At 38.6% G+C, this 26,580-nt stretch overlaps 1 protein-coding gene and 1 pseudogene across 9 annotated transcripts in view; one reads left to right on the forward strand and one right to left on the reverse strand.

Annotated features, from left to right (window-relative positions):
- Positions 1–26,580, forward strand: part of NF1 (neurofibromin 1) — a 247,612-nt gene that overhangs the window by 25,690 nt on the left and 195,342 nt on the right. The gene's annotated exons all lie outside the window — the stretch shown is intronic.
- LOC112853280 (large ribosomal subunit protein eL32 pseudogene) lies at positions 21,370–21,817 on the reverse strand (annotated as a pseudogene).

Raw genomic sequence — 26,580 nt, forward strand, 5'->3', positions numbered from 1 at the left:
TGTATCTTTTAATGATTGAGTTCTTAGTTTTAATATTGCTGAATTTTTCAGTCTTCTATGATTTGTGATTTTCACTTAAAAAATTTTTGGTGTGTATCATTCCTTGCCTTTCCTGATTTCATTAAGATATTCTCCTGTATTGGGGTGCCTGGTTGGCTCAGTTGGTTAAATGTCTGACTCTTGATTTTTGCTCAGGTTGTGATCTCATAGTTCATGGGATCGAGCTCTGTGTCAGGCTCTGTGCTGTCCGTGCAGAGTCTGCTTGGGATTCTCTTTCTCCCTCTCTCTTTGTCCTTCCATTGCTTGTGCACTCTCTCAAAAAAAATAAATAAACTTAAAAAAAAAAAAGATACTCTCCTATATTATTATTATTTTTTTTTTAATTTTTTTTAACGTTTATTTATTTTTGAGACAGAGAGAGACAGAGCATGAACGGGGGAGGGTCAGAGAGAGGGAGACACAGAATCGGAAACAGGCTCCAGGCTCCGAGCTGTCAGCACAGAGCCCGTCGCGGGGCTCGAACTCACGGACCGTGAGATCGTGACCTGAGCCGAAGTTGGCCGCTCAACCAACTGAGCCACCCAGGCGCCCCTCCTATATTATTTTTTAAAAGTTGTTTTCCACAGGTATGGTTTTTGTTTTGGTTTGGTTTAGTTTTCACTTTCACACTCAAGTGTGAATAATCCACATGGATTTATTTTTGTGTAAGAATCCACTTTAATTTTTTCCTGTATGATAACAAATAACTGATTGTTCCATCTTATTTATTGAATAGTTCATTCTTTCCTTTGTGATCTACACTACTTGCTCAGTTGAAAAATAAGTCTCCTTATATGCCCGGGCTTAGTTTCTTTCTTCTGCTATCTGTCCTGGTCTCAGTAACTCGCATGATTATTTATCCCAATTACTATAGCTTTCAGTAAGTCTTGAATAATTAGCATGGCAAATCCCCCCCCCCCCCAGTTTTTTCTTTAAGAAAAGTCATGGTAGTGCTTTTCATATTGGGTTTAGAATCAGCTTATTGATTTTCATGAAAAATGGTGATGGGGTTTTGAATGGTATTGCATTGAGTCTTTCAATCAAGTTGGGGAGGATTGACTGACATCATGATAGTGAGGATTCCTTTTAAAGAATGTATCTCTGGGGGTGCCTGGGCCCAGTCAGTTGAACATCTGACTCTTGATTTTGGCTTGGGTCATAATCCCAGGGTCATGGCATTGAGCCCCATGTAAGGCTTTGTGCTGAGTGTGGAGCCTGCTCAAGATTCTCTCTCTCTCCCTCTCTCCCGCATGCACACAGTCTCTTCTCCCTCTCTAAAAAAATATATATCTATGTGTATCTATCTATATAGGTACATATATCTATTTTATCTTTTAAAAATTCATTTCAATTACATTTTATAGTTTTTTCATTGTATAAAGAACGTGCACATCAAATGTCACAATTTTTCCTAGAATTGTTTTGATGCTCTTTGTATATGGTATTTTTTAAAAATAGCATTTCCTGGTTGTGCATAGAAATATAACTAACTTTTGTATTTTGTTATTTCCAGTAACTTCATTTTTATTGATTTATCTCTAGATTTTTAAAAAAGTTTTCTGTAAGACTGTCAATCATCTGTGAATAGTTGCAGTTTTGTTCATTTTCAGTCTTTGTAACTTTTTTTCTTTTTTTCTGTGAACCCACTGAGGTTCTCCAGTGTTGAATAGAAGTGGTGGTAGTGGGCATCTGTGTCTTGGTTTTGATCTTAAAAAGAGAACTTTTATTATTTCACTGTTAAATATAATGTTTGTAAGATGAAAAAAAATAAATGCTCTTACTAAATTAAGGAAGTTCTGGATTGCTAAGTTAAAAAAATTCTTGGTTGGGGTGCACCTGGGTGGCTCAGTCTGTTGAGCATCCAACTCTTGACTTTGGGTCTGGTCATGATCTCGCAGTTTGTGGAATCGAGCCCCACTTCGGGCTCCACGCTGACAGCACGGAACCTGCTTGGGACTCTCTCTCTCTCTCTCCTTCTCTCTCTGCCCCTCCCCTGCTCATGCTGTCTTTCAATATAAATAAATAAACTTAAAAAAAATTCTTGAATGGATGTTGAGTATTATCAGATGCTTATTTAGTCTTCATTGAGGTAATTGTGTAATTTTTCTTTCTTTAGTCTGTTTATACTGTTTGTCATTATTTTCTCATTTTCTGATTTCTAATAATCACGTTAACCTTGTTAACCTTGTTCCTGGGGCAGTTGTTGGTTGAAATGTATAATTTTTTAAAGAATTACTGAATTCATTTGCTGATGTGTTGTTTAGGATGTTTGCATCTATGTTTATGAATATGATTTGTATTTTTCCGTTCTTATATAATCCGTGTCTGGTTTCCATATCAGGGTTGTTCTAGCTGTATAAAATTAATTGGGGAACTTCCTTTTTGTGTTCTTTGTATGTTTATGTAGTATTGGAATTCTGTGTTGATTCACAATTTGACAGAATCCCCCAATAAAATCATCTGGACTTAGTACTTTCTTTGAGGGAAAATTGTAAACCAGTGATTTCAGTTCTTGAATTGTTGTCAGACTATTCTGATTCTCTTTTCTTAAATTAATTTTGATAAATTGTATTTTTCTAAGAATGTACATTTCAATTCAAAAGTTGTTTACGATATCTTTTTAGGATCTGTTTAATCTGCGGGAACTGAAATTATATTCTGTGGTTTTCTCCTAATGTTTATTTGTTCCTTTGCTTTTTTCTTGATTATTTATTTTTTTTTTTTTTTTTGTATTTCATTTGTATTTCAAAGACACGGTTCTTAGCTTTGTTAATTTTCTTGCCTGTTTTCTGTTAATTTTGCTCTTATCAGTTTTCTTCCTTGGGTTTGTTATGCTGTACTTTTTTCCTGACTTTTAAATTTTAATTGTGGTTAATTTTTTAAAAGTTTATTTATTTTGAGGGAAGGAGGGAGAGAGGGAGAGAGGGAGAGAATGAACGAATGAGTGGGGAAGGGGCAGAGAGAAAGGGGAAGAGAATCCCAAGCAAGCTCCATGCCATCAGTGTAGAGTCCGATGTGGGGCTCGAACCGATGAACGAGCCATGAGATTGTGACCTGAGCTGAGATCAAGAGTTGGATGCTCAACCGACTGAGCCACCCAGATGCCCCATCCATCTCAACCATTTTTAAGTGTATAGTTGAGTCGTGTTAAGTACATTCCCATTGTGCATCCAATCTCCAGAACACTTTCATCTTGCATAACTGAAACTCTATACCCATTAAATGACTTTTCCTTATTTCTTCCTCCCTTAGTCCTTGTCAACCAACATTTTACTTTCTGTGTCTCTGAATTTGATTATTCTAGGTACCTCATAGAAGTGGAATCATACAGTATTTTTCTTTGTCTTTTTTTTAAAGTAAGTTTGAGAGAGAGTAAGAATGAGCAGAGGAGGGACAGAGAGAGAGGGAGAGAAAGAATCCCACGGAGGCTCTGCGTTGTCAGCGCGGAGCCCGATGTGGGGCTCCGAACTGTGAGATCATGACCTGAGCCGAAACCAAGAGTCAGATGCTTAACCGACTGAGCCCCCCAGGTGCCCCCCAGTATTTGTTTTTTTATGACTTCTTATTTCGCTTAGCATAATGTCTTCAAGGTTCATCCATGTTGTAACATGTGAGAATTTCCTTCCTTTTTAGGGCTGAGTAATATTCCATTGTATGTATATACCACATTTTGCATATCTGTTCATCTGTTGGACACTTGGGTTGCTTTCACCTTTTGGCTATTGTGAATAATGTTACTATGAACATGGGTGTGCAGTGATATTTTTGATATCTTGCTTTCAGTTCTTTTGGGTATATATCCAGAGGTGGAATTGCTGGATCCTATCATAATTCTGTTTTGTTGTTGTTGTTGATCACCTTTGTCAATTTTATTTTTAAGGTGAGATTTTAAAGAGAATAACACTCCATTGTCCTCTGATCATGGTAATTCTATTTTTAATTTTTTGAGGAAACACCATACTGTTTTCCATGGCATTTGCACCATTTTACATTCCTGTGAATAGTGGTCAAGGGTTTAAATTTCTCCACATCCTCACCAACATATTGTTTTCTGTTATTATTATTTTCTTTGATAGTTGCTATCCTAATGGTTGTGAGGTAGTTTTCTGACTTAAAAAAAAATGTTTATTTTGAGAAAGAGAAAGGGAATGCACGTGTGTGAGTGGGGGAGGGTCAGAGAGAGAGGTAGAGAGACTCCCACGCGGGCTCCGTGCTGGATCTCAAGAACTGTGAGATTGTGACCTGAGCTGAAATCAAGAGTCTGATGCTTAGCTGACTGAGCCACCCAGGCATCTGTGTTTTCTGACTTTCTAAGTTGGATATGAGCTCACTAATTTTGAATATTTCTTTATGAATTGAAGTTTACAAAGTTATAAATTTATTAAATGCTGCTTTAGTTGTATCTCACAAGTTTTCATAGTTAGCTTTTCGGTTATAGATATTTCCCGTTTTCCATTATGATTTCTCCTTTCAGCCAGAGTTTCTTGATTTTCAGAAGTTTTCCTATTTTTCTCTTGGTTATTTCTATTGTAATTGTATTGTGACCAGTGTATGGATTGATTCTATGATGCTAGTACTTTCAGATTTAAAATTATCTTTATGTGCTTGAGCGTTGTATTACTGCTATTGTATTTATTGCTTTGTAGCAAATCCCCCCAAATGTAGCAGTTTGGAACAACAAACATCATCTCAAGATTTCTGAGGGTCAGAAATCCAGTAGCAGCCTAGTTAGGGGTTTCTGGCTCAGAGTCTTTCGTGAGGTTCCGGGCAAACTTCTTGACTGGGGCTGTAGTAATCTGAAAGCTTGACTGAGGGTGGAAGGTTGCTTCCAAGCTAATCGTTTACACAGCTATTGGCAGGAGGCCTCAGTTCTTTGCTAGCTGTTAACGAAAGGTCTCAGTTCTTTCTGCGTGGGCCTCTCCAAAGGGCTGCTTGTGACATAGCACCTGGCATCCCCCAGAGTTAGTGATCGGAGGAGAGCAGAAGCCAGTCTTTTATGACCTTTTGAAGTGACATACCTTCATTTTTGCCATATTATATTCATCACGTAGAATCACACTGATACACAGGGTGGGGGAGGATTACACAGGGCATGGACAGCAGAATTCAGGGATCATTAGGGACCAGTTTGGAATCGTACTACTCAAATATATAGCCCTATTTTTATTAAGATTCCGTGTGTTTTTGAACATAGTGTGTAGTCACTAGTTCTTGGGTATGATTTTTACATGTTATTTGATCAAGTTTATTAATTAAGCAGTTCAACTCTTCTGAATTCTGATTTTTCTTTTGTCTGCTAGATCTTATTACTGAGAGATCTATATTAAAAAAAATCCTTCACTGTATTGGTAGATTTATAACTTTTTCTTACAGATGTGTCAGTTTCAGGCTGTGTGTGTTATTAGGTGCATAGAGGTTTAAAATGATACCTTCCAGGTGATTTGGGTTTTATATCCTTATGTAGCGACTCATTTCCAGTGGGTTTTCCTAATGTTGCTTCATTATCTTTTGTTTTATATCTGCTTGGTAGATCATTTTTCTATTCTTTGATCATTAGTCTTTCTGTGTTCTTATGTTAGTCTGTTATAAACAGCACATATGTAACCAAAGTTTTTTTTCCTCCTAAGCGAAGAGTTAAGCCCATTTATTTTCATTGTTATTGCTCATATATTTGGATTCATTTCTGCCATGTTTCAATGTGCCTTTTATTTGTCCAACTTTTTTGGTGTTTTTCCCTTGAATCTCAAATTTTCTGGGTTCATTTTTCTCGTGGCTTGAAGCACATTTTTTAGAATTTCCTTTGAGGAAGGTCTGTTGTGATAATTGCTCTAATCCTCCTTTCTTCAAAAATGTATTTCCCCTTTATTCCTGAATGGCAGTTTTGCTAGATATATAGAATTCTAGGCATTGTTTTTCTTTCAATATCTTAACTATCTTTTTGAGCTCTACCATTGTTGAGAGTTTAGATCCAGTGTGTTATCACCTTAAAGGTGAGATTTCTTTTTTATTTTTTAAATTTAAATTTTTTTAAATTTACCTCCAAATTAGTTAGCATATAGTGCAACAATGATTTCAGGAGTAGATTCCTTAGTGCCCCTGACCCATTTAGCCCATCCCCCCTCCCACAACCTCTCCCGTAACCCTCAGTTTGTTCTCCATATTTATGAGTGTCTTCTGTTTTGTCCCCCTCCCAGTTTTTATATTGTTTTTGTTTCCCTTCCCTTATGTTCATCTGTTTTGTCTCTTAAAGTCCTCATATGAGTGAAGTCATGATTTTTGTCTTTCTCTGACTGATTTCACTTAGCATAATGCCCTCCAGTTCCATCCATGTAGTTGCAAATGACAAAATTTCATTCTTTTTGATTGCCGAGTAATATTCCATTGTGTGTGTGTGTGTGTGTGTGTGTGTGTGTATGTATGTATATATATACACCACATCTTTTTTTTTTCCCTTGGGTGGCATCTTGGCTTTATTATTTTTTTTTCAATATATGAAATTTATTGTCAAATTGGTTTCCATACAACACCCAGTGCTCATCCCAAAAGGTACCCTCCTCAATACCCATCACCCACCCACCCCTCCCTCCCTCCCAACCACCATCAACCCTCAGTTAGTTCTCAATTTTTAAGAGTCTCTTATGCTTTGGCTCTCTCCCACTCTAACCTCTTTTTTTTTTTTTTTTTCCTTCCCCTCCCCCATGGGTTTCTGTTAAGTTTCTCAGGATCCACATAAGAGTGAAAACATACGGTATCTGTCTTTCTCTGTATGGCTTATTTCACTTAGCACCACCCTCTCCAGTTCCATCCATGTTGCTTCAAAGGGCCATATTTCATTCTTTCTCATTGCCATGTAGTACTCCATTGTGTATATAAACCACAATTTCTTTATCCATTCATCAGTAGATGGACATTTAGGCTCTTTCCATAATTTGGCTATTGTTGAGAGTGCTGCTATAAACATTGGGGTACAAGCGCCCCTATGCATCAGTACTCCTGTATCCCTGTATACTACATCTTCTTTATCCATTCATCCATCGATGGACATTTGGGCTCTTTCCATACTGTGGCTATTGTTGATAGTGCTGCTATAAACATGGGGGTGCATGTGTCCCTTTGAAACAGCACACCTGTATCCCTTGGATAAATACCTAGTAGTGCAATTGCTGGGTCGTAGGGTAGTTCTATTTTTAGTTTTCTGAGGGACCTCCATACTGTTTTCCAGAGTGGCTGCACCAGGTTGCATTCCCAAAAGGTGAGATTTCTTACATTTCTTTGGTAATTTCTTCCTGCCATGTTCATTTCTTTATTCCTTCCTCTTTTTTTCACATGTTGGAATTGATTGATCATGTAATTTTTAAAGCCTTTTCCTTCTCATAGTGTTTTCTTTTGTTCTTTTTCCTGGAGAGGGTCTGAACGTTATCTTCCAACTCTTTAGTGTTTTATTTTATCTATCTGTGCAGGGTTAATGCAGCAGGCCTGAGAATGTTATCCTTAAAAAGGTCTCTTTGCAAGGATGACTTTTGTCTGGTATCTAGGAACTTGGAGTTTGGAATGGTTTCCACCATTCGTCAACTAGAATGACTCCTTGTGCCATTCTGTGTGCCCAGACTGTGCAAACATGATTTATGCTGAATACCTGCTTTCCATCTGGGTGTCTGGAACAAAGGTATGTTTTAGGCAGACGGTGCCCCCAGTATAAATGCTGATCACTATCACTGTGTTTCTAATGAATTACGTGGTAGACAATACTTCATAGGTGCTGTCACAACTTGTTGCTGGAGGAATTTAGGATGTTCTATCTGACTCCACTGGAAGAAGACTGTTAGAAGCTTGTGTATAGTTTCCTCTGACTTTGCACCTTTTCCTTTCGCTGATTTTGCTTTTTATCCTTTTGCTCTAATAAATCAGAGCTGTGAATGTGACTATATGTTGAGTCCCATGAGTCTTTCTAGCAAACCACTGAACCTGGGGGTGGTGTTGGGGACTTGTGATACAGTCATATCTAACTTTCTAAACGTTCTTTATTCTCATTTGCTCTCTCTTCCTTTCTAAAATAGCATCCTCTAAAATCGTTCCTACTGTCTTTTAGGATGCTAATAATGAACTTTTTTGTGTGTGTATGGGAAGTTTCTTCTTATTTCCTGCATTGTCTTTTTTCTCAAAATTAATTTGTGTATGTTTACTTGGTTTCCTTTCTTTCATGTTAACAGGCCTTATGTGGTAAATCTAGGCTGTCTCTTCTCACTTTAAATATTTACTCTTAAATGTGAGAGAATTGGAAACTCATGAGCATGGGCTTTACTGTAGATTGAGTTGGTGGTGAGTAGCTTTATTTTTGGAAGCCCTCCAAATACAGGTCTTTTGTTGGGGCATTCAGTTTCTCCAGGAAAATACTGCCCTGTTGCTTACCTGCTTACCATATGTGTCTGGTTCCAGGTTTCTGAGAGCTAGAGGGAGGGAAGAGATTGGTGGTTTATGGTGTGGGGATTTTCACTCAATTAGGAAGTAATAGGATTATTATGGAAATATTATTTTATGGTTCAAGTTTGTAAAATATAGATAAAGGAAATGGTTGGGTTTTTTTCCTCTGAAATCACTAAACTCTAGGGAGGGGCACCCTCCCTATAGTTCTTGGGCCATAGTTTGAGGCACACTGCATTAAGTAATAACGAGGTGGTTGTTGGGGCACCTGGGTGGCTCAGTGGGTTAAGTGTCTGACTTCGGCTCGGGTCGGAGCCGAACTCAACGGCTCGTGGGTTCAAGCCCCCACATCAGGCTCTGTGCTGACATCTTGGAGCCTGGAGCCTGCTTTGGATTCTGTCTGTCTGTCTGTCTGTCTCTCTCTCTCTCTCTCTCTCTCTCTGCCTCTCCCCTGCTCATGCTCTCTTTCTCTCTCTCAAAAATAAACATTAATAAAAAAATTAAAGAGGTGGTTGTTAAAGGAGATAGGAAAAGTCAGTGTAACATACTAGTTCATTCTTTTATTTAGCAAGCATTTATTAATTGCCTTTTAAAACTTCTAACCCTGAGGGATAAAACAGGTTACAAGAAAGTTTCCTTCTCTACTCCCATGGAACTTGCCTTTTTGCATGAGGATGTATATTAAGGTCATCTGGTTATTTAATTACAGTTGTTTTCAGAACCGTATAGGAGCAGTCAAGGAGGTTCACAGAGCATATGTGAGAGCGTATGCTTTATCATTATTTGTTTTCATGCTCAAATTGTTCCATATTTGGCCAGTGAGAATTCCTTCAGTCTGGCCTCTCTGTCCTTTTGACATATCTTCATCATTCTTTGAGCATTTCCTTTCTTTCTGGCATAACAGAATGTTCCAGGCTTCTTAGAACCTTCCTTGTGTTTCAGAGCTGGAATCAGCCATTTCTCTGAGGAGCTGTGGTTCTTTTTAAAGGAGATGGTGTTTAGAAACCAAGATCTGAGGGCTAGGTGCTCACATTATTATTGAGTTGTCGTTGTTTCTAAGTTTTCTCAGTGGAGTAAACTGGGAAAGGGAATAAATGTGTTCTTGTCCATCTCTCCGTGTGTGTATATACTTCTATCAATAATTATTTCTGTTTGTGTCTATATTGAAAACTGTTCACACACCACTAATTTAGTTTAACACCAGAGGGTTCTTTAAACTTTTTTCCCTTTTTTTCTTTGTAAACTTTTTGACAGTAGGAAACCTGGCTCTCATTGTTCTTAATATGTGTACTATTTGATCAGTCCCCTTTTATGTAACTGATATCCCATCACTGTCATTCACCACTACCACTTGCTCTCGTGTATGGGAGTCTTTCTTTACCTGAGGCATGCCCTGGCACCCTTTACTGGGCTGCCTTCCACATCTGTACAGCCTCTTCACTCTGCTCATGCTACATTTCCTCCACACGAGCGCCTTACTCCGCCTACTCTGATTCCTGCATCCCCTCCCGCCCCAACACACGTAGGTGCTTACTTTGCTCAGCCCCTCCTCATGGCTTTTGCACTGAATTAGTATACTGAAGGGAAGAGAGAGGAGGGGAAAATGAAGAGCCAGCATTTTTTATTGGAACAATGTGATCCAAGTTTATGTTTGACAGAAATAAATCTTGCCCTGCTGTGCTAGTAGATATCTGGAGAATCTGGAAAGGGCCTTTGGGAATCTGCTTTTTGGAGCTTCGTTAGTTGTTGGAGCTACTGGTATAAATAGGTTCTTTATTTGTGAATCAGGGACTTCTGTGTATGGAAAAACTTGGGTAATCCGTAAGTTCAGAATAGTAGGAAGGAAAGAAACTGAAAGCAAGAAGTGTTTAGGGGAGGATGATGTTGGAATTCACCTTTTGGGAAAACTGGTTTGGCTCCATGCTAATCTCCTTGCCCCTGAATGTCTTTATAGCATCCATATTAAAAACAACAACAGTTGACTATTTAGTCATCTGTTTTATGAGCTTGGTTTTGCATTTCAAAATGTTACCACAGTGTTTCCCTCACTTCTGTCCTTCATGTACTGTCATTTTAGCCATAAACTATGTCATTTACCTTGCTTCACGACTTTAAGTTGGCTTCCCTTTATCACTTAGTCTTGTCAAAGGTATGATATCTTTGTAATCATGGGTTTGATATAATAGTAATTTTAAGTCACGTGTTAAGATGAATGTGAAACTTAACATTTTTAAAGTTAATTAGGTGCCATATAAACTCATATTACATACCACTGGTGTTGTGTCTACTTTGGGAAATACGTCAGTATAACCAGAATAAATATTTATACATTTTCCTGATTGATGTTTGTTAGTTGGTATCCAGAGCCTTTGGGTCTTTTTTTCCTAATATATTTTTTTCTAGTTGCTTCTTTGCCCAGTGTGATATATTTTTCTTTGCTTTTTCTCTCATTTAATTGATGAACATTTATATTAAGTGAATTTTAACGTCACCCCAGTTCCATCATGGTCTGAGAGGCCTTTTAGAAACTGGTTTAAATGTACACAGAGGCAAAAATTTTAGCCTGTGACCTTTTGAAGAATTTTCTGAGTGTAGCTAGAAACAGATTATCCATTGTTCACAGTGCTTTGCTTCATGTTTTGCCTTCTCTTGCTAAATCCTCTTATTTGTTGAAATCTTGTATCTTAAGTTGCTTACAGTTTGTTAATACAGATCATTATTAAAAGATGATTAGTTTTCTTCATGGAGTTTAGACCCTTTCCATTTCTGCCATAATATCCAAAGGTTTATTTAAGGTAGCATGAAATGTTGAAAAAAATAGTTTAACTTCCTTTTTTCCCAATTGGGAAAGTAATACATGCCAATTGAAAATAAGAGAAACTAATAAAAGTGAAAGAAAAGGAAAAAAATCATCTCATTTTTACCTCCAAATATAATTACCTTATCTTTTTTTTTTTATTTTTTATTATGGTGTTCAAATTTTTGTTTGTTTTTGTTTAACCCACCCCAGGGATAGTCATTTTCTTCATATGTGTTCTAATGGTACTTAGCTTTATTTTGGAAAAATGTAGAGAGCCCCCCCACTCCCCAAATGGTCTAATTTTACTTCAAACTTTAAAAATTATTAGTGAAATGAATGTATTTTCATATATTTATTGACCACTCATCTTCTGTAAATGACTTCATATTTCAACAGTTTCTCCATTGAATAGTCTTATTAACATAGAATATAATCTTATACATTAGTTATGTAAACCTTTTGGCCTCTAGTTGTTGTACATTCTTTTACTTCCTGTTGGTTACTTGCATTTTTCTTTGTCATTAGTGTCTTTTTTTTTTTTAAATGCAAAATGTAAGCATTTTTATGTAGGCAAATGTATCAGTATTTTTTTTTATGGCTTCTGGTTTTTGTCTTGTTTAGAAAAATCTACTCTACACCAGTATTATGCAATTATTCTTCAGTATTTTTCCTAATAGTTTTAATGTTTTATGACTTTGTTTTCTTTACCATAGGTTCTTCATCATACGTTTACACACACACACAAGCACACACATACTTTGAAATTTGGTATGAGTTATTTTTTGCAGATGTATAGCTCCTTGATCTGGTGATGGTTTATTGATGAATCCATTCTTTCACCACTGACTTGAAATATTATCTCTAAAAAAAAAAATTTTTTTTTAACATTCATTTATTTTTGAGAGACAGAGAGAGGCAGAGCATGAGCAGGGGAGGGAGAGAGAGACACACACACAAAATCTGAGGCAGGCTGCAGGCTCCGAGCTGTTTGTTAGCACAGAGCCTGACGCGGGGCTCGAACCCAAGAACTGTGTGACCATGATCCGAGCTGAAGTCAGATGTTCAACCGACTGAGCCACCCAGGCGCCCCTGAAATATTATCTTTATCAAGTGAAATTTCTGTGTACATACTAGTGGCTGTTCTATGGCTGTGATTAGTTATGTTTCTGGGTTTTTTTTGCCTTTTTTTCAGTATAGTGAGTTTGCTCTTTTTTTTAATCTTTTATTTTTAATGTTTATTTTAGAGAGTGAGAGAGCCTTTGCATGCGTGCGCACATGCAAGGAAAGGAGGGGCAGAGAGGGAGGGAGAAAGAGGATCCGAAGCAGGCTTTGCACTGACAGCAGAGAGCCAGATGTGGGGCTCGAACTCACAAACTGTGGATCATGACCTAATCATGATCTGAGTCGAGGTCAGATGCTTAATCGACTGAACCACCCAGGCGCCCCTAGTGAGTTTATTTTCATAATGTACTGGTTTTATTATTACTATCATTCCTTCCCCCGAGACAGTGCATTTGAGCTTGGGAGGGGAAGAGAGAGGCTGGCCGGGAGAGAATCTTAGGCAGGCTCCACGCCCAGCACAAGCCCAACCTGGGGCTTGATTTCACATCTGTGAGATCATGAGCTGAGCTGAGGTCAAGATGCTTACTGACTGAGCTGCCCAGGTGCAGGGTATTATTATTACAAGAGCTTAATAGAATGTTTAAGTGACCTGGCAATGTGGGTCTTCTCTTGTTCTTGTTTTTCAAAACTTTCTGTGGTATTCTCACAAATGTATTACTTCAAATGAACTTCAGAATCAGCTTACCATTTTAAATAAGCATCCCTCAATTCCAAATCTATTATAACATCTTCTCACTCTTCAAAAAACATAAATCAGTTCGCGTTACTCCCTTGTTTACATCCCTTCAGTATCTTCTTCCCCCTCTTTTTGTTATCTATTGCTGCGTAACAGGCTGCTCCAAAGCTTTGTAGCTTAAAACGGTCTGTTTATTGTGCTCACAGTTTTGCTAGTCAGGAACTCATGACTGGTTCAGTTCTGTTCCACGTGGCGTTTGTTGTCTGGGGTGGCCAGTGTTGGAGCATCCCTTCCAGTATGACCTCTTCAGTCACATGTGTGGCTCCCCAGTACCTGGCTTCTATCTCCATGTGGCATTTCATTCGTCAGAATTTCTCCATGTGGCCTGGGCTTCTCCCAGCATGGTGGTCTCAGAGTAAGTACTTTTTACATGGCAGCTGCTTTCCAGGAGGCGGGAAAGAAAAACTGTCAGGCCAGTTGAGGGCTGTGCCTGGAACTGGCACAGTGTCCTTTTTGCCATAGTTTATTGGTCAGAACAGTTATGAGACCTGCCTAGATGCAAGGAAATGGAAAAATAGACTCCACTTTTTTTTTTTTTTCAACGTTTATTTATTTTTGGGACAGAGAGAGACAGAGCATGAACGGGGGAGGGTCAGAGAGAGGGAGACACAGAATCGGAAACAGGCTCCAGGCTCTGAGCTATCAGCACAGAGCCCGATGCGGGGCTCGAACTCACGGACCGCGAGATCATGACCTGGCTGAAGTCGGACGCTTAACCGACTGCGCCACCCAGGCGCCCCTAGACTCCACTTTTTGATGTGGGAGTGGCAAGATCTTACTGCATGTGGGGTGAGAGATATTGTGACCATATTTGGAAAATATAATATGCCACATTATCACACTAAAATTCAAAGCTCTTAAAATGGCCCATCAGGCTTTTCATCATCCGAATCATCCCTGCTTCTCTCTCTGACCTCATCCCCTACGTTTTCATCTTTTACTCCCTTTGGTTGAGCCACAGTGGGCTCTTTGCTAGGCTTTGAATGTGTCATGCTTATACCAACATCAGATCCATTTTACCTGCCACTGCTGCTTTGAATGTTCTTCTTCAGAGCTTTGCTGGGTCTTCCCATTCTTACATCAGCCACATCTCTGCTCAAAGTCACATCTCCAGAGAGCTTTCCCTGACCACTTTATCTGCTAACATCTTGGTCCCTTACTACCCCCTAGTCTGACTTTTTCCTCTACACAGATTTTAGTGCTGTTTTGGGGAGCTTGGGGGCCTGAATATACTTTTTAGCTCCCTGCCTTGCTTCTGAACAAGTTGAGAAATAAGACAGTAAAGATGGAGGCCAAAATATATGTGAAATATATAAATATTAAAAGTAAATTTATCATCTAGAAGTATATATTGATGAAAAGAATACATAAACATATTATAAATATATATATTTGTGTCTATGTACATGTATATATGTGTGTGTGTATATATGTACATACATATATATACATATACATGCATGTACGTGTGTGTGTGTGTGTGTATTCCGCCCCCCCCCCCCCGCCCCCCTATCATTATGAAGTTGGAGACCTAAGTGGGCCTAGTAACTAAATCTTAGAATTGGGCTGACTTACAACACCCAGTCCAAGGCAGGGTTGGTCACTCCCCTGTGCAGGGCTAGGTTCCTGATCAACTCCATGTTGACTGACATAGAAGAAAATACTTACAGTTGTAGCAAGCCTGTTCCCATGTAAAGAAGGGTAGAACTGAGTTGTGCATGCCCAGGTATTTTCATTTTTACCAATCTGACTAAAGGGGGGATGGAAGGAAGAGAATAAAAGGAGTGTCAAAGATGAATGTCAGATCTCAGATAGGAGAAACTGGGTGTATTGTGGTGCTATTCCTAAGATAGAAGACATGATAGGAAGATGATAAATTTTAGAAACACCGAGTTTGAAGTGCCTACAAGATACCCGTGTGGAGTTACCAAATAGGCATTTGGATAACACATTTAAAGATGCAGATTTGGTGTTAATTTTCTATCTTCTGTAAGAAGACTATTACAAGCATAGTGGCTTAAAACAATGCAAAATTATTATGTCATGGTTTCTGTGGGTCAGGAATCTGGGCAGTGGTTAACTGAGTTCTCTGCTCAGGTTCTCACCAAGCTGAAATCAGGGTGTCGCCTGTCAGCGCTGCCATCTCATCTGAGGCATGAGGTCCTCTTCCAGGCTCACTGGTTGTTGGTAGAATTTAGGTCCTTACAGTTGTAGGACTGAGGCTCTCAGCCCCTAGGGGCTGCTTGTTATTGCTTGCCATGTGACCGTTCCCACAGTGTGGTAGTTTGCTTCTTCAAGGACAACAGAAAGCATTTTTGCTGCTTCAGATCTCGTTCATGGCCCGCCCGGTTAGGACAGGCTCAGCTGAGATAATTTCCCTTTTGATTACCTCAAAGTCAACTGATGAGGGATCCTAATTGCATCTGCAAAGTCCCTTTTGCCACAAAATGTAATAATCATGTAAGGGATATCACGTTGTATTTGAAAGTGCTTCTCTCTGTCAAGGGAGAGGATTGTACAGGGTGTGTACAGTCTGGGGCTGTTTTAGTCATCAGCAGTCATTGTGGTAGTCATCGGCAGGATAGCCCGTGAATGCAGAGATTGCCCAAGGACGACTAACTTTGTTCAGAGAGAAGAGAAGAGCGATTAGAGGAGATTTTCGGAATTATTGGTACCTGAAGGATACATTTATTCATCTTCGTGTTCACAGCACTACATTGCTACCTGGCACATAGTACATGTTCAATAAGTATTTTGTTAGAATTTTTTGATCTCAGATTTTAAGAAATTAATGTATAATTTACATATGGTAACATTCACCCTTTTCAGAGTGCAGTCTGAGTTTTTTTGTTGTGGTAAAATACACATAAAGTTTACCATCTTAACCATTTTTAAGTATACAGTTCAGTGGTATTAAATACATTCTCATTGCTGCACAACCATTACTCCATCCATCCCCACAACTCTTTTCATCTTGTACAACTGAAACTCTGTACCTGTTAAATGATAACCCATTCTCCCCTTTCTCCATCTTCCGGCAATCACCATTGTGCTTTCTTTTGCTTTTGAGTACACTAAGTAATTCATATAAGTGGCATCAGACAGTATTTTGTCTTTTTGTGATTGGCTTATTTATATATTTATATAATGTCCTCAAGGTGTATCCATGTTGTGGCATATTGCAGAATACCCTCTCCCTTTTTTAAAAGGCTGAATAATGTTCCACTGTATGTATATACCAAATTTTCTTATCCCTTTATCCATCGATGGACACTTGGGTTGCTTCTGTGTTTTAGTTACTCTGAATAATGCTGCTATGAACATGAGAGTACAAATCTCTCTTTGAACCCTGCTTTCGATTTTCTTTTTGGATATATGCCCAGAAGTGGAATTGCTGGATTATGTGGTAATTATATTTTAAATGTTTTAAAGGTGTTTTCATAGCATTGGCTGTCCTATTTTACGTGCTTAACCAACAGCACACAAGGGTTCCGTTTCTCCACATCCTCACCAACACTTCTTGATTTTCTGGTTTTTTTGGTAATAACCATACAAATGGATGTGACTTGGTATCTTATTGTAGTTTTCCATTTGCATTTTCCTAATGTTTAGCGATATTGAACATCTTTTCATGTGCTTATTGGACATTAATGTATCTTTGAGAAATGTCTGTTCAAGTCCTGTGCCCATTTAAAAATTTTTGTTGTTGTTGTTTAGTTTTAGGAGTTCTCTCTATATTCTGGATATTAATCTCCTCAGATATATGATTTGCAAATACTGTCTCCCATTCTGTGGCTTGCCTTTTTACTCTGTGGATATATCTATATCTGTATCTGTATCTGTATCTATCTGTATCTATCTATATATACAGATATACATAGAAATATTTTAATTTTTGTATTTTAGAGAGAGCAAGAGCATGTGTGAGTTAGGGAGGGGCAGAGGGAGAGAGAGAGAATCCCAAGCGAGCTCCCAAGCCCTATGATCATGACCTGAGCCGAAACCCAGAGTTTTATGGTCGACTGACTGAGCCACCCAGGCAGGCACCCCTTGAGTTAGTTTTTGTATATGGTGTTAGGTAGGGGTCCAACTTCATTCCACTGCATGTGGATACCCAGTTTTCTCAGTGCCATTTGTTGAAAAGACTGTCCTTTCTACATTGAATGGTCTTGGCACCTTTGCCAAAAATTTATTGACCATGTATGTGAGGGAATTAAGACAGACATACAGACCAGTGGAACAGAATAGACCAGTTCCATTGGTCTGTATGTGTGTCTTTTTTTTTTTAAGTTTATTTATTTATTTTGAGAGACAGAGAGTGGGGGAAGGGCAGGGAGAGAGAGAGGGAGAGAGAGAGAATTCCAAGCAGGCTCCGCACTCCCCTAGGCAGGGCTCAAACTCACCAACTGTGAGATCATGACTTGAGCAGAAATTAAGAGTTACCTTTTTCAAGATTCTTTCAGCTATTCATAGTCCTTTGAAATTCCATATGAATTTTAGGATGGGTTCTTTTCTCCAAATATGGCATTGGGTTTTGATAGGGACTCATTGAATCTGTAGATCACTTTGGGGTAGTATTGACATTTTAAGAATATTGTCTTTGAATCCATGAACATAGGATGTATTTCTATTTATACCGTTTTTAATTTCTTTCAGCAGTGTTTTGTAGTTTTCAGTATACAAGTTTCACTGCCTTGGTTAGATTAATTCCCAAGTGTTTTATTCTTTCTGATTCTGTCATAAGTGGAATTGTTTGCTGCTTTCCTTTTTAGATTGTTCATTGCTACTGTCTAAAATGCAACTGATTTTTGTGTGTTAACTTTTTACCCTGCTACTTTGATGAATTCCTTTATCCATTCTCACAGATTTTTGTAGTGGAATCTTTAGAGGTTTTAACATATAGGATCATGTCATCTGAGAACAGCTGACTTTCCAATTTGAATGCCTTTTATTTCTTTTTCTTGCCTAACTGCTCTGGCTAGAACTTCAGTACTAAGTTGAATACAAGTGGTGAGAATGGGCACCTGCCTTGTTCCTGTTTTTAGGAAAAAAAGCTTTCAGTCCCCATTGAGTACTATGTTTCCTCTGAGTTTTTCATATATGGATTTTATTATGCTGAGGTAGTTTCCTTCTATTCCTTCTCTTTGTTGAGTGTTTTTATCATGAGAGGGTGTTGAATTTTATCACATGCTTTTTCTGCAATTGAGATGAACATGTGGTCTTTTCCCTTCCTTTTATTGATGTAGATATTACATAGACTTTCATATGTTGAACCATTCTCACATTCCAGTAATAAATCCCATTTAGTCTTGTGTATAATTCTTTTAATATGCTGCAGAATTTTTTAATAATTGTTGCGGATTTTTGCATCAGTATTTATGAGGGATATCAGTCTGTGATATTCTTGTGTCTTTGGCTTTGGTGTCAGGGTTATGCTGGCCTTATAGAATAAGTTAGGAAGTATTCTCTTCAATTTTTTGGAAAAGTTTAAGATGGATTAGTATTAGTTCCTCATTAAATATTTGGTAGAATTTACTAGTAAAATGATCAGGTCCAGAGCTTTGTTGAGAGAATTTTGATTGCTGATTTAATCTTCTCACTAGTTATAGGTCTATTCAGATTTTCTATTTCTTTGTGATTTAGCCCTGGTAGGTTTTGTGTTTCTAAGGATTTATTCATTTCATTTAGGTTTATTCAAAAATTTTTTGGCATACAGTTCATCGCACTCTCTAACATCTTTTTTTAGGTCTGTAGTACTAGTAATAATGTACCCACTTTTACTTCTGATTTTAATAATTTGAGTCTTTTTCCTTTTTTCTTAGTCCATTTAGCCAAAAGTTTGTCAATTTTGTTGATACTTTCAAAGGACCAACTTTTGGTTTCATTTATTTTCCCTGCTTTTGTTATTCTTACTTTATTCTCTGCTCTCATATTTATTATTACCTTTTTTCTTCCAGATTTGTATTTCATTTGTTCTTCTTTTTCTAGTTCCTTAGGTTGTTAGGCTGTCGATTTGGCATATTCTTGTTTTTTAACATAAATGTTTATAGCTATAAATTTCCCCATTAGCACTACTGTCACTGCATCCTGCAAGTTTTGGCATGTTGTATTTACACTTTCATATGTCAGTATTTTCTAATTTGTCTTGTGATTTCTTGAAACATTGGTTGCTTAAAAGTGTATTGTTTAAAATAATCCAATTAAAAATGGAGAGAAGACATGAACGGACACTTCTCCAAAGAAGACATACAGATGGCTAACAGACACATGAAGGGGTGCTCAACATTACTCACCATTAGGGAGATGCAAATTAAAGCCACAATGAGCTATCACCTCACACCTGTCAGAATGGCTAAAATCAGCAACACCAGAAACAAGTGTTCGTGTGGATGAGAGAAAGGAACCCTCGTGCACTGTTGGTGGAAATGCAAACTGGCACAGCCACTGTGGAAAACAGTGTGGAGGTTCCTCAAAAAGTTAAAAATAGAGTTACCATGTGATCTAGTAATTCCACTCCTGGGTATTTACCCGAAGAAAACAAAAACACTAATTCAGAAAGAAAACACTAATTCAAAAAACATGCATCGTATATTTTTTTCAGCATTATTTATAAAAGCCAAGATATGGAAGCAACCCAAGTGTCCATTGATAGCTGAATGGATAAAGAAGTGGCATACACACACAAATACACAGTGGAATATACTGAGCCTTAGAAATGAATGAAATCAGGGCACCTGGGGCAGCTCGATTGGTTAAGTGTCCAACTCTTGGTCTTGGCTCAAGTCATGATCTCACTGTTTGTGGGATCAAGCCCTGTGTTGGGCTTTGTGCTGACAGCGCGGGCTTTGTGCTGCTTGGGATTCTCTCTCTGCTTCTCTCCCATGTACTCTCTCTCAAAAAAATAAAATAAATAAATAAATAAAAATTCTTTAAAAAAAAATGAATGAAATCTTGCCATTTGCAATAACATGGATGGATCTGGAGGGTATATAATGCTGAGTGAAATGAGTCAGTCAGAGAAAGACAAATACGATTTGATTTCACTCATATATGGAATTTAAGAAACAAAACACATGAAGAAAGAAAAAGAGACAAACCAAAGAACAGATTCTTAAATACAGAGAACAAACTAATGGTTACCAGAGGGAACGTGTGTGGGGGGAATGGGTGAAATAGGTGAAGAGGATTAGGAGTACACTTATTATGATGAGCACGGAATAATGTATACAACTGTTGAATCACTATATGGTACACCTGAAACTAAAATAATACTGTATGTTAGTTAATTATACTGAAATTTTTTAAAAAAGTATATTTAATTTTCACAATTTTGTGAAATTTTGTGAATTTTCCAGTTGTTGATTTCCAACTGCATTCCACTGTGGTCAGAGAAGATATGTTGTATGATATCTATCCTCTAAAAATCTATGGAGATGTCGAGTTGCTTGGGTGACTCAGTCGGTCAGGCATCCGACTCCAGCTCAGGTTATGATCTCATGGTTTGTGGGTTCGAGCCCCGAGTCTGTGCTGACAGCTCAGAGCCTGGACCCTGCTTTGGATTCTGTGTCTCCCTCTGTCTCTGCCCCTCCCCTGCTTGTGCTCTTTTTCTCTCTCAAAAATAAACATTAAAAAAAGCTTTTTTTTAAATAAAAAATAAAATCTATTGAGATGTAATTTTTTGGTCTACACGTGGTCATCCTGGAAAATGTCCCATATGTACTTGAGAAGAATGCATATTCCATTGTTTGGTAGAATGTTCTGTGTATGTATGTTGGGTCTAGTTGGCTTATTGTGTTGTTTAAGTTGTCTGTTTTCTTCTGTCTGGTTGGTTTCTCCATTATTTTGAGTGGTGTATTGAAGTCTCCAACTATTAGTGCAGAACTAATTTTTTCTTTAATTCTGTCATTTTTTGCTTATATTCTGATGGTCTGTCATTAGGTGGGTAAATGTTTATAATTATTATATCTCCCTGCTGTACTGAACCTTTTTATTAATATACAGTGTCCTTCTTTGTCTCATATTTTTTTTTTTTCAACGTTTATTTATTTTTGGGACAGAGAGAGACAGAGCATGAACGGGGGAGGGGCAGAGAGAGAGGAAGACACAGAATCGGAAACAGGCTCCAGGCTCTGAGCCATCAGCCCAGAGCCCGACGTGGGGCTCGAACTCACGGACTGCGAGATCGTGACCTGGCTGAAGTCAGACGCTTAACCGACTGCGCCACCCAGGCGCCCCTCATATATTTTTTTTTTATAGTTTTATGATTTTGTTAACACAAATACTACATGCACATAAGCTGTCTATTCATTTTCTTTGCTACTCAGCCTGGCATTGGGATTGGTGACTCTGATGGCCAGCTGGGCTGCTCTTTTGGCCTTGCAGTTCTTGGAGGAGACACTGTGAGCAATCTGTGTACAGTAAGATCTGTTGCACATCAGTAGCACTTCAAGCTCCTTGATGTTGTGAACTAGGAACTTCTGGAAGCCACTGGGCAGCATGTACTTTGTTTTCTTTTTGCTCCTATAACCAAAGTTGGGCATCAAGATCTGGTTCTTGAATCTTCTCTACACCCTATTGTCAATGCCTGGTTTCTGCCAGTTATGGTTAATGTTGACATATTGTTCTGCCTGGTACCAGATGAAGTTCTTGGTCCTCTTTTTAATGATCTTGGACTTGACTAGAGGTTTGAGGGTGAACATGATGCCATATAGGAGATGGCTGCCACCTTCACAGGCAGTGCTGAAGAAGAGAGGGGAAGGTCCTCCATAACTTGTTTTGATTGAAAGTCTGTTTGTCTGATAATTTGTATAGCTACCCCCACTCTCTTTGTAAAAACTGAAAGATTTATACGATCCGAAGAGAAGCCAGAGTATTCTCTTTGGTTACCATTTGCATGGAATATCTTTTTCCATCCTTTCACTTTCAACGTGTTTGTGTCCTTAGCTCTCGAGTCTCCCATAGGCAGCCTGTAGTTGGGTCATGTGCCTTTATTTTTTTTTAATTTTTTAAATTATTTTTTATTTTATTTTTTCTGACAATCTCTGTCTTCTGATTGGAGAGTTTAATCCATTTACACTTAAAATAATTACTGATAAGGGATTTACTGCTATCATTGTGCTATTGGTTTCCTTATGCCCTATAGCTTTTTTTTGTCTCTCATTTTCTGCATTACTGTTTTCATTTGTGTTTATTTTTTGTAGTGAAATGTTTAAATTCCTCTCTCATTTCCTTTTTGTGTATTCTACAGCTATTTTCTTTGTGGTTACCATGGGGATTACATTTAACATCCTAATGTTACAACACTCTCATTTGAATTTATACCAGCTTAATTCTGTGTTTTGACATTTAAATGGCACGTATTCATGTAACCATCACCATGGTCAAGATATAAGAAGTTTCATCACTCAGAAAATTTCCTCATACCCCCTTTGGCCAGCAGAGTAGATGGTGGCAAATCCTGAGGGGAACATCTGTTGTCTTATAGGGAAGAAACCTTTGAATTGTCTTCAAACGGGTTTGTGGAGTGCCTCCTCTTAGTAAGCAGTGATGGGCTACTATTGTAGACTGGGGGGTTCAGGGGAACCTGGAAATACGAGATTTTTGGGGAGCACAGTTCACTCGTTTGCATTCATTTGTCAGAGTCTTATTCTTAACCCTCAGGACTCTGGTCTCGGCATAGCAGATGTGCCCTGTAGGGAATTTAACCTTCTTTGAAGCCCAGCAACTCTGATAATTAAGTGTTGGTTCTGGTCCTTAGGTTTCTCTGTCCTCCTGCTGTAAGAAAGGAGACCATCTTTATATGCTTCTGGAGAGACCTTTTGGCTTATATGCCTAGCTTCTAATTGGCAGTTAATCAGCTTTTTGTTATCTTTTTTATTTTTTCTTCCAGTGAGCAAAGGGTTTAGTAATACTCTTAGAGTTTCATTGCTTTTGTAGTTACGATTTTTCCTTCACTGCCAGCTTTAAAATCCCATCTGAGCACCTGCAGCCAGCTGCCCTGGAAGCCTAGTGTAGGATGTTCATTAAGATCTTCCTTTGGGATCAACACCTGGGAGGAGGGAGGATTGGGCAGATGCAGAATTCATGGTGCAGTGTAGGTCTGGTGGTAGCTTTGTTCATCTCCTTTCGGGAGCTCTGATGCTAGAATTGGTTCTTCTGAGTTGCCCAGAATTGGCTGAGGTGCTTAGGCCTTTATATTGCCCTATCAGTTGGTCGTTGGATGTGGGCTGCCCAGGAAGGGTTTCCCTTAGGTAGGATCATTCTTTGCGGCTGAGGCAGTCCCTGAAGGACTGACTGAGCACTGCTAGCAGTTAAGGCAACAAGTCCTTCCCCGAAGGGGAGCTGGGCAGCACATCAGCGTCTGCTACAATTCCTCTGTCTTCACTAAGAATGATTATATCATTACCTTGCTTCTCCTAGATTCGGGTTTCATTTGTTCCAGAATTTGTTTTAGTTTTTTTAGTATCATTATGAACTCATGGATATAAATAACATATACTTAACAGACTTTATGTTGACTTACACATATAGAAGGATGTACAAATGTATGTAAATATACAGCTTAATAAATGTTGACAGTGTGAACACATCAGTGGAACTTGTATAGTGCTGGCAATCAATAGGTCCTTCTTTCCTCTGCATTTCCTTCTAGTCATTACCTGTTCTTTCCAAGGGTCTCTAGTATCCTGACTTGAATTTAGCATGTTGTTGAAATTTGTGTAACAAAGTCACACAGTAAGTGACATTTTGTTCTGACTTCTTTTCATTCATATATTTGTGAGACTAAGCTTATGGTTGTAAATCATTTATTTTTATTGCTATACAGTTTTTCTTTGAATATACTGCTTTTGAAAAAAACATTTCTGCTATTGATAGACACTTGGAGTGTTCTCAGTTTATGAAAGGGCTGTTTTAAACATTCGTACATATCTTTCGGTGAACATATATACAAATACACCTAAGGTATAGGTATATACCTAGTGAAATTGCTAAATGTGTATATGTTCTGTTTCAGTAGATAATGCCAGACATTTTTCAAAACAATTATTGACTTACACTCCTACTAGTAATGTATAAGAATTCCAGTTGCTGGGATGCCTGGCCGGCTCAGTTGGTAGAGAATGCTACTTTTGATCTCAAGGTTGTGGGTTCAAGCCCCATGTTGGGTGTAGAGATTACTTAAATACATAAATAAACTTAAAAAAAAAAAAAGAGTTCCAGTTGCTGCAGTTTGCCTGTTTATGTAGGATGTAACCCTCCAAAGCTTATGGTTGAAAGCTGGGTATATTTACTGGGTCCCCTCCACTAGCAGGTTCTGAAGTCTAATTTTTTGTCTCCCTGAGGCTGTGAGACTTTAAAATTCTGCTTTGCTTTTCAGAAGTTTTTGGCTTACCTTTTAACCCTTTTCCACCACTTAGGCATTTGAGGCCCCCTCATGTCTTCGGTTTTGTCACTTCAGACCTCATTGTCAACCCAAATCTCTGATGGCTCCTATTTGCCTCAACAGAGGTACCTTAGAACGTGACTTTCTGGCACGCTTTCATTCTCTATTGCAACGTTATTCTGTCTCTTATTTTTTCTCATAGTGACTTCACATGTGATTTGACCACATTCTTTCTATGTGAACTTAGTTTTCCTGAATTGGTGAGAGGGAGCTGTGAGCCAGGAGAGCTTTTTATCTTCGTGGCTCTAGAGCTCTTCTGTTACTTTCAACGTTTATTTATTTTTGGGACAGAGAGAGACAGAGCATGAACGGGGGAGGGGCAGAGAGAGAGGGAGACACAGAATCGGAAACAGGCTCCAGGCTCTGAGCCATCAGCCCAGAGCCCGACGCGGGGCTCGAACTCCCGGACCGCGAGATCGTGACCTGGCTCAAGTCGGACGCTTAACCGACTGCGCCACCCAGGCGCCCCAGTTACTTTCATGAAATGAGATACATCATCTCATCTTTTTTGAGCTCCTTAGCTGTCTTCCTTTTTACCACCTTTATGTGGCCTTTTTTCCTTTGCCCCGTTGTCCCTATTGGAGTGAATCTCAGCAATTTCTTCCCAGTGTGGGCTTCGCCCGAAAAGGGGGTGCTTCTTCAGCTGGTTAGTTTAGAAGTGTGCTGCCCAGTGGTGTCCAGTGGCTAATTAAAGTTAAATTTAAGTAAATAGAAGTAAACATTTGATTCCTCATGTGCATTAGCCATGTAACATGTGCTCAGTAGTCACACGTGGCTATAGCTACTGTATTGAGCATTGTTGATATAGTATAATCTCACCACAGACAGTTCTGTTAGACAGTGGTGGCTTAAAGTGTGCTCTGTTCTCTTCAGGCATTAGTGTAGACCTTTCGCACTCATGTGCAAATTGCAATATGCAGAAAGCCCCCTGTGTTTCAGCTAACGTTCTTTTTTTTTTTTTTTTTTTTTTGTCAGTTAATGTTCTTAAGTTGCCTTGTTGTACTTTTCATTGAGGATGGAATAGAATTTTGGTATTTTCCTCTTGTTGGACCCATTATACATTCAGCTTTCTTTTGCAGAGATACTAATACCACACCAGTTTTGTAGCTCTAAGTGGTTTGTTGCTATTTGCTTGTTTTTGGGGGTTTGTGGGTACCTTGTCCCCTGCTTTATGGAGTTCACCTATTCAAATGCTAATTTCATCTGGAAGCACCCTCAGAAACACACCCAGAAATGATGTTTAGCCAGATATCTGTACATCCTATGAGCCAGTCAAGTTAAGGTATAAAATTAACCATTACAGAGGGAGTTGGGGAGATTTACAAGTTACATTGCAGCCACTGCCTTCTTCTAAAAGCCCCCTTTCAGATTCAGCACGCTGCCCCCCACCTTTAAAATTAACATTATGTAATTCTGTAGCTCCTGTTCTGCCCCTTCTAACCCTAAAAAGTCTTCCTCTCTTTTATTTAGTATTTATTATCAAGTTAGTCACTTGTTACTGACTAGGCAGACTTGCGCATGTCATTGGGTCTCTTTCCACCTTTAGTTGCACCATTTTAAAAATGAGAATGCTGGACGCAGGTTTGTTTTCTCAGAGGAACCTCACCGGTGTTCTCTTAGCGTTAGCAGGATCTAGTATTTAAACAGTAAATATATTCATGATACTTTCAATGGAAAATGCTACTTTTGTTTGATACTTTATTATTTTTTTTGATGTGTATTTTTGAGAGGGCTTGAGTGGGGTGGGGGAGGGGTAGAGAGAGAGGGAGACATAGAATCGGAGGCAGGCTCCAGGCTCTGAGCTGTCAGCACAGAGCCTGACATGAAGGTTGAACTCCTGAACTGCCAGATCATGACCCGAGCTGAAGTTGAGTGCTTAACCGACTGAGCCACCCAGGTGCCCAGAAAATGCTACTTTTGAACGGAGTAGAGATGAACTTCTTGGCAATGTGACTTAACTCATTCTCAGATAAATGTAAATGTGGCGACCTTAAGAGATATTTTTTCCATGAGACTTAA

Source organism: Puma concolor, chromosome E1 (genome assembly GCF_028749965.1).
Source record: "Puma concolor isolate L17-30 chromosome E1, mPumCon1.1.hap2, whole genome shotgun sequence".
In the NCBI taxonomy this organism is placed as follows: Eukaryota; Metazoa; Chordata; class Mammalia; order Carnivora; family Felidae; genus Puma; species Puma concolor.